At 36.3% G+C, this 9,221-nt stretch overlaps 2 long non-coding RNA genes across 2 annotated transcripts; both read left to right on the top strand.

The window, feature by feature from the left end:
* Positions 1-978: 978 nt before the first annotated feature.
* On the top strand, positions 979-4,157 carry LOC126926119 (uncharacterized). Its single transcript, XR_007714288.1, has 2 exons — positions 979-3,178; positions 4,116-4,157. It is a non-coding gene; the product is annotated as an uncharacterized LOC126926119 (long non-coding RNA).
* A 3,029-nt stretch (positions 4,158-7,186) lies between these two features.
* On the top strand, positions 7,187-8,950 carry LOC126926111 (uncharacterized). Its single transcript, XR_007714276.1, has 2 exons — positions 7,187-7,870; positions 7,991-8,950. It is a non-coding gene; the product is annotated as an uncharacterized LOC126926111 (long non-coding RNA).
* Positions 8,951-9,221: the final 271 nt, after the last annotated feature.

The raw sequence follows: 9,221 nt of genomic DNA, 5'->3' as shown, positions 1-9,221 counted from the left end.
AAAGAAATGCAGGAGATGAAGGTATGTCTTGATAGAAATTAAAATCTATCATTCGCGAAACTAGCTTTTGTGAATCACTGAATTTTCCTGGCCGATTCCATCCGGTAGAATTATGCAGGAACATAAACAAGAATGTTCAGAAGAATTTCAAACAGGTAAATTCACTTGAGATATTCGCATCCGAAAACAAGAAGTCAATAAGATTGGATGAGAATGAAAAAACTAAAAACCCCGGAGAAGTATATAAACCATTGATAAAACACCGAGTTAGAATCAATGATCAGAAAGATGTTAAAGGTGTTTATGACACTGGAGCCAATGCAAGTTCTATTAACCAAAAGATTGTTGATCAAATAAAATCAGATCTAACCGAACATAAGAGTATTTTCAAAACTCAGTGGCAATGACTCACGAGTGTCCGGGCGAAACCGCGAATGAAGATAAATAAAATAGAAGAAATAATGGATGTTTTTGTGGTACGCAACGATAAGTTCACATACCACCTTGTCCTAGGGTTGGACGCCATAAAAAGTTCAAATTAATACAAGATAAGGATTTGAGAATTGCTCAAAAAGTTAAAAAAAATTGTTATAAAAAGATAAATCACAAAGAAGAAGAAATAATATCCGGGAAAAATAAAGAAAGAAAGAATGATCAGATGAGAAGAGAGATAAACTTCATTGAGTACATGGAGAATGATAAATTTGTTGACAACCTTGAACATTTAAACAGACCAGAGAAAAAAGAAGTGCTTTGTCTTATAGAGAAATACAGAGAGGTATTCGTTGTAGCGGCACATGATTTAGAGGACAAATCAAATCATGTTGTTGTTCTGTGCCGGAGCATCAAGACCGTTAGAATACAAGTAACGTAAACTCCGGGCAGAACAATGTCGCCGCTACAGGCAACCGTCGGGTCAAGACAAATTCAAATTTTTCGACTCTCCTTCGACCAGTATAAATAAACACGTTAAATAGACACGTTCGCGGGCGAGCAGAATATAGTACAGCATCGAGCGAATGTACACAGAAATCATCAGCACTAACGGTTATCTCCGCAATACTTGTATATTGTGTACGTAGAGCTATTTAAGGAGCAGAAATACATATAACAAGCTGTGACAGCAATAACTGCTTTCATCATTTCGCACTATCCTTAACGTGTTAAACCTCTACATTGGTGACCCTGACGTGATCGTCGTGACAGGCGTGATCGTCGTGATAGGCGTGATCGACGTGATATAAGTGAAAGAGGTGACTGTGATAGTGCCGCTGATAGACCAATCACTTTTTTTTGTGTGTGTGCCTAAGCATGACGAGCAATCCCGCCATTGCAGCCCATCCGCTGGTCCGCGTGCCTCCGGTAATGCCTAAGAACATGAGACTCTGGTTCAGCATACTGGAAGAGCAAATGAAGGCAGTGGATATAACAGACGATCGGGCGAAGTGTAGAGCCCTCGTCGGCTGCCACGAGCCGCAATACCTACAGCAAATCGGGGATGTGTATTTGTCCCTACCAGCCGTCGGGCGGTAGGCCGACAAGCCTCAAGGCCGAACTAACGCGCGCCCTTGAGGAATCGAATGACGAGAAATTCAGAAGGTTGATGGAAAAGGAAGAGATCGGCGACAGGAAACCTTCGAAATTTTATCATGATTTCAAAAGACTTGCCGGTCCTCTTGCGTCAGCCAAGTTTATCCTCACTCTGTGGAAGAATCGCCTACCAACGCGGATCAGGTGCTTTCTGGCTGGAGTCGACGGCGACGACGTAGCTAGGATGTTGCGGATAGCTGACGAGGTACACGAGGATCTCAGAGGGCGACCGGCACGCACCTCGTTTGGCGACCGTTGTCGAGCAGCCGGCACAACCCTAGACAACAAGCGAACCCTGACTTTCCGTCGTCAACGCCCTGAGCGAACAAATATCTCAACTGCGAGCGGAAATGCGCACGTCGAAGCGCGAGCTTCGTCCTAGGCTGCGACCCGAAGCGGGAAGGCGTAACCGGCCGAGATCAAGAGAAAGACCGAGAGAGAGATCGGGAAACCCCGACTTCTGCTACTATCATCGAACGTTCGGAGACCGGGCGTACAAGTGCCAGTCTCCGTGCAAATGGATGCAGGAAAACGGGGCCCGCCGTCCGTAAAAGCGGCAGACGACGACGGCATGGGCTCCCGCTGCATTTTTGTCACCGACAAGGCGACGCTGACGCCCTTCCTCGTGGACACTGGGGCCGACATAAGCGTGTATCCCCGCAGCAAAATACACCCAGGAACCAACGAACAGATGCGAATACGAACTGTTCGCGGCCAATGGGACGCGGATCCCGACGTACGGCACCATCGCCGTCACCCTCAACCTGTCCCTCAGAAGGGCATTCACATGGCGATTTGTGATAGCCAACGTCCAATCACCCATCATCGGTGTGGACTTTTTGAGCCACTATGGGTTGCTCGTGGACCCGCGAAACAAACGTCTCATCGACACGAGGACTCAATTGACAGCAAGGGGATACACCGGCACGACGGATGGAGCGTCCGTAAGAAATATAGTCGGTGAATCAGTGTATCATCGACTTTTGATGGAGTTTCCCGACCGAACTCGTCCATCTATTTTCGGGCGAGAGAAGATACGTCACGGGGTAGTACACCACATTGAAACCACACCTGGCTCACCAGTCTACAGTAAACCCCGTCGCCTGGACCCCGATCGCCTCAAAGAAGTCAAGATGGAAGGAGCATACGACTGCCGGCGGAATTTTTTTTACCAACAAGACAGCAGGCCACAGCGGAATACGCGAACCGGCTTGAAAAACGAATGGAAAAGGTCAGGCCGCAACCGGGCACGCGTCATGGCGAAAGGAAAATTTTCATTTTCAAAGAATTGGATTCCTCGCCTTACGTTTTCTTACGCCACGACGCGACGGGTGGCCCTTTACAGCCTCAATTCGATGGACCCTTCAAAGTTATAAAAAGGGACAAAAAAACTACGTTATAAAAATAAACAATCGCGACGAGCAGTTTCCATCGACCGTCTAAAACTCGCGTTCATTGTTCCGGATGATTTAGAAGATAGAGGCGTCGAATCTCGTAACATATTGATCTCCGTAGATCAAACGAACAGCCGCGATGGAAACGGCACAAACAACAACGATCAAACCAGGGAAGAAAACACCAGGGACAGGTATGTTACGAGATCCGGACAAAGAGTCCGTTTTCCCGACTAGTATCAGGCAGAGTTTGGATAACAAAAAAACCCGCAAATTATCAGACACAGGATATATCCGCAACTTTTAAAATAACGACGACAAGGAGATACTCGGCCTAACTTAATAAAAACGCTAGCACTGGTAGGGGGGTAATGTAGTGGCACATGATTTAGAGGACAAATCAAATCATGTTATTGTTTTGTCCCGGAGCATCAAGACCGTTAGAATACAAGTAACGTAAACTCCGGGCAGAACAATGTCGCCGCTACAGGCAACCGTCGGGTCAGAACAAATTCAAATTTTTCGACTCTCCTCCGACCAGTATAAATAAACAGAATATAGTACAGCATCGAGCGAATATACACAGAAATCATCAGCATTAACGGGTATCTCCGCAATACTTGTATATTGTGTACGTAGGATTATTTAAGGATCAGAAATTCATATAACAAGCTGTGACAGCAATAACTGCTTTTATCATTTCGCACTATCCTTAACCTGTTAAACCTCTACACGTCAAACACAAATTTGTCGTGAGAACTGTGAAACTCCATATATAAAAAAGACCATATAGGTGTTCGATTCCAGATCTATTGTAAATATTCTTAGAAGGAACAGATTGTAAGTTTTTTGCATAAATTACATTGATGGCATCTTGGTTTTTTCTGAAACATTCGACCAGTATATCGGGCATATAGAGCTGTTGATGAGGGCTATTAAGAAATAAGGCTTTCACTTGAAACTGGCCAAATGTAATTTTGCAAAAAATTCAGTGAAATATGTTCGTCACATCATCGAAAATGGCGGTGTGCGACCAGGAAAAGATAACCTCAGAGCAATACGCGTATTTGAACGTCCAAAGAACAAAAGAAATGTAAGACAATTGATAGGAAAAATTAATTTTTATTATAGGTACGTAGAAGATGCTTACAAACTCTTGGAATCACTTCATTACTTACTGAGGAAAAATGTGGAATTTAGCTGGACTGAGAAATGTGGGAAGTCATTCCAAAAGCTTAAGAAATATCTCTAAGTTCGATTCTATCAATATATGATCAAAATCAAGAAATATTCATTTATACAGATACAAGTGAGGATCGGTTTAGGAGCTGTTTTGAAGCAACCCCGAGACAACGGAATATTACAGCCTATTGCTTACTTCTCAAGAAAATTGAAACTGACAGAATCGAAGAAGAAAGCGTTCCATCTCGAATGTCTTGTTATTAAAGAAGCGATTCTGTATTGGCAACATTGTTTAATCGGCAGAAACTTTACCGTTTTATCATTTTCATTGATTATTTTTGAAGCGTTACTGTTTATGATAATAAATAATTATTTACACAAAAGCTGAAAATATGGATTCACTTAAGCTGTGACTCAGCTTAGTTCTTTAGTGCATGTTATACTTACCGTCATAGCGCAAAATTGGTTTTCGAAATTCAAAAAATGCAAAAAATGCCATTCTTATTAAGTAATTACCGAAGAATCGAAATAAAATATCTTTGTTCTGGAATTATTCCACATGATTTAAAAAAGAAAACGTTTCTCTAGGACCAATTGGCTCTAAGATCAATCTAAAAAAGAATCGTCAATACTAGACAATTAAACAATAAAAGATGAAACATGTGCCATTTTAAAGTTTATTACTTGTATTATATGTGGATTGTTTTTCGTACTGATTGGATAGAAGAACGTTTGCAGAGTTGTTTGGAGTGTACAGTCCCGAGAACTTCAGCGTTGCGGGTGTCACATAGAAGACACAGAAAATCGCGAAATTAATAGATCACCGGTTGTCTCCTCACGTCGTAATTCGAACTTTTCGCAAGTAAGGTAAAAATTTCGGACTTTATATATGATAGTAAAATTTATTATATGAATCCAACAGAGTAACGGTTCAGAGTGTTATAATAAAAGCGTATTAAGTGCTGAATTTGGGAAGGTTTATATACTAAGGTTTGATTCCTCTGAAGGAGTTATCGTCGGGTGCCTAACAGACGTAGCTGTCCTGTTACTGTCTGGTTATTGTTTCGATGACTGTGGTATGCAGGATGTTTTGTCAGCCGTGGTTATCCTATTACTATCTATCTATTACTATACTATCCTATATGCTATATATTCAACATGCTTCTTTACATTTATATTTGTTACAATAGTAATGTATTGTAGTGTCGTCTACTATTATGATTAGTTTATTTATTATAAATGGATTAAACAGATGCTGATTAAATAGGAAACGATGGTTGTTCAACGTGAACTAATAACAACAACGTATTATAATTAAGACAACTAGATAATTAATTAGCAATTCTCCTTACCACGGATTCAACTCTCTCTCTCTCTCTCTTTATTTTGTTTAAATTTTATACTATATATATTTATATATAAATTTTTATATAATATAAATATTTATATTAAAATTATAATTTATTTATATTTATAATTAATAATTATATGTTAATATATACTTATATATACGATAATTCATTTTTTCCAAAAAAAATATTTTTTCACAAAAATATTACATTCTTTACAAAAATATTACATTTTTTTTACAAAAATATTACATTTCTTACAAAAATATTATATTTTTTAAAAAAATATTAAATATTTTTATAAAATATTATATTATATCATATTATATTATTATTATATAATACAATATAATATAATATATAATATATATATATATATATATGTCGGATTAAAGTCAGGATTATGGGGATGGGCGTTTAATGAATTTTCATTGGAATTAGCCATTGCCGTGATACAATGGAGAGTTTATTAGCACGGGCTTATTAACAAGATTACGCACTAGTGATGATGACCTTAGGTTCGAAACGAATCCGCGGTCACGGGATGGTAAACGTATGTTCTCGCACAGTTCAAGTCTAACTCTTTATTAACTAGATGTGATGTATTCGCTGGTTGTAAGGTGGCACTGTCATTCGTCGATGAGATCGTACGAAAGAATGAATCTCCGTCTCGACGATGTCGTCGAGGAAAACTATATTGGGTGGGTCTAAGGATATGAGATCCTCGGATTCGTCAAAGAAAGCTTTCGTTCCAAAGGAGAGGGAAATTAGCACTGTTGCTAATTGGTCGATCTCCATATCGGCGTTTTGAAAGAGATGCTGGCCGCCCTTGAGGGGAGGTTGTTGACGGGGGGCAACGCTCGTGGAGGATAGGTTTCTCCTATCTTCCCGTAGTTGCAACAAAGTCTATTTGACGGACTTCGCTTGACTAAATCTTAAGATCTATAGCGGGTCCTTACGTTAGCTAAACATACGCCACAAAGGCATGCCGACACCCGGCGATCATCTTACCCGAAGGACAAAATCTGCGTGTGGCGGGCCGCGGGATAGAAACTATTGAAGTATTTACTGCCACGTATCGCTACGACTATTTCTTTTAAGGAGAGGTATAGAGTTACTCTGTGCCTTTGTTAGATAAAACGTTCATCCCTTTGACCGCGGCTACGTTCGGCGACTGATTGTCGCCTCGAGCCCAAGCTCATGATCATAAATCTCGAACAATCGGAGCGGCATTCGTTTAATCCAAGTTACAGAGTTGCGGTATTCCCGCGAATCCAAGGAGGAGCTCCGGCGTTCTTTCATCTCCGACATATATATATATATTCAATCAAATTTTTATATATTTTAACTTTATTAAATTTCCATTTAAAAAAAATGGAAATTATAAAATATTGTAATAATTTATTAATAATTTAAATTTTTATTAATTTTAATTATTAAATTTTTAAATATTAAATATTTATTTTAATTTAACTTCAATATTTTAAATAAATTATATATATATATTTAATATTTTTAACTTAAATAATAATAATAATAATAATATTTATATAAATAAACATAATAAATTAAATTTAAATCAATATATTTATACTCTATAATAAATTTAAAAATTTTTTATTTGAAATTGAACTAATATTAATCTAATTCTTTAAATAAATTATAAACAATAATAACATATTTCTAAAATTTTTTATTTTTAATAAATATTCATATTAATAAATTTATATACTTTTAATAATTTTTTAAATTTTATTATTAAATCAAAAAATAATTAATATATTTTTTAATAAACTATAAAAATTTTAAAAAATTTTAAATTATTAAAGAATATTTAAATCAACATTTATATAATAAGCTAAGTTTAAGCCTACAGTCCCTATAGCTCTCACCGTTCCTACATCTCTAAGAATTTCATCATCTTTCGCGGTGCCTAGAGTTCCTACAGTTCCTATAGCTCTCACCGTTCCTACATCTCTAAGAGTTCCATCATCTTTCGCGGTGCCTAGAGTTCCTACAGTCCCTGTAACTATCGCCGTTCCTATATCTCTCAGAGTTTCCTACAACTCTCAAGGTGCCTACACGGGCTAGAGTCTCCTACGGCTCTCGCAGTATCCAGAAGTCTGACAGCTCCTATAGCTCTCAAGGGCCTAGAGCTCCTAAAGCTCTCCTTCTCTCATCTAAGAACAATCCTTCTCTTCCTTATCTGTATCAACCCTTTGAGTGCTAAATACTCGCGGCCTATGCCGTCCGTACGGACGGCGCGCGTCTAGCACTGACGATCGCTGTGGACGGAATACTTTTTCGTTAGACTGAACTCTGTTGATTGACTATTCAAAGCGCAAATCGTAATAAGTTATAGTAATCCTTTTGCACGAGATTAAATGATTCAAGAGCATTATTTTTTAGTTATTTTTAATTATTTATTATAAACATTGAAATTTACAGTTAACTAGAATTTGGGTAATAAACTAGAAAACTAAATTTAGTAAATATAACACAAGTTAATAATTTAGTTGTGTGTGAAAAATTCAGTGCTTGAGAAAACTAAAAAAACCAGATGTAGAGTTTTCTTACAAGTGGTGACCACTTCAACAATAACGAGGCACTATTGGCATTTGTTTACTGCCGTAAGGAATGCATTTATATTTATTTCACACAAACGTAATAGTATTACTTCTGCGTAGGTGTTCGGAAAAATTGAAAAACCCATACATGCGTCCTTAGTCCATGCCGGGAACTTACAGAAAACGCATATATATATGTCCTCAGTCCACACCGATAAATAAATAAAATTTATAGTTATTTTAAAAATATTTAAATCAACATTTATATAATAAGCTAAGTTTAAGCTAATAGGCGCATGCCCTATCGATATTTTTAAATTTTTATATAAAACCATATTTCTTTCAAATAAACCAAAATAAATAAATAAATAAATATTTTTTAAATAAAGTATAATATAAACAATAATATTTTTTAGAATTTATAGTTATTTTAAAAATTTTATTATCAACATTTATATAATAAATTAAATATAAATTAATAAATTTATATTCTATTAATAAATTTTTTAAATTTTTATATATGTATATATAATTAATTATATATTAATATATATGTGGTATCTAAATGGGTCTTAGAGGAAAGGACAAGTAATGATGTTTTGATTTAATAAATAATATTCGAAGCAACGAAATAATTACAATGCTGTCGTACGTCTTATTTTCATACGCGGCTTTCGACTTCCTGATTCACACTCTCCGGCTTCTACACTCGCTCGCTCTCGCTTCTCAACTCACACTGCACACCTATTCTATTTATTAAATTTATATTTAAATCATAAATTTTTCCAAACTGAATAAAACTAAATAAATAAATTGAATATATAAATCTAAATAAACAATAAAAAAATAAAAATATAAATAAATATTTGCATCATCTAATTAATCTTATGAATAAAAAAATTTCACTTACTATATTCAAAGAAATTGGAGCAACTGAATTATAAATACATATTATAAATCACATTATTGATATTGATGGTATTAAATTAATTAATCCTTTATTGATAAAAATATTTCGTCCATTAGTTTGTCTATAAATTATATTAACTAAATAAAATAAACCAGAAGAAACTAACCCATGAGAAATCATTATTAATAAACCACCTAATAAACCAACCTTTAAACCCCTTAATATTCCT

The sequence above is a fragment of the Bombus affinis genome, chromosome 17 (genome assembly GCF_024516045.1).
Source record: "Bombus affinis isolate iyBomAffi1 chromosome 17, iyBomAffi1.2, whole genome shotgun sequence".
NCBI lineage: Eukaryota > Metazoa > Arthropoda > Insecta > Hymenoptera > Apidae > Bombus > Bombus affinis.
This window is presented reverse-complemented; position numbering and strand designations above follow the sequence as displayed.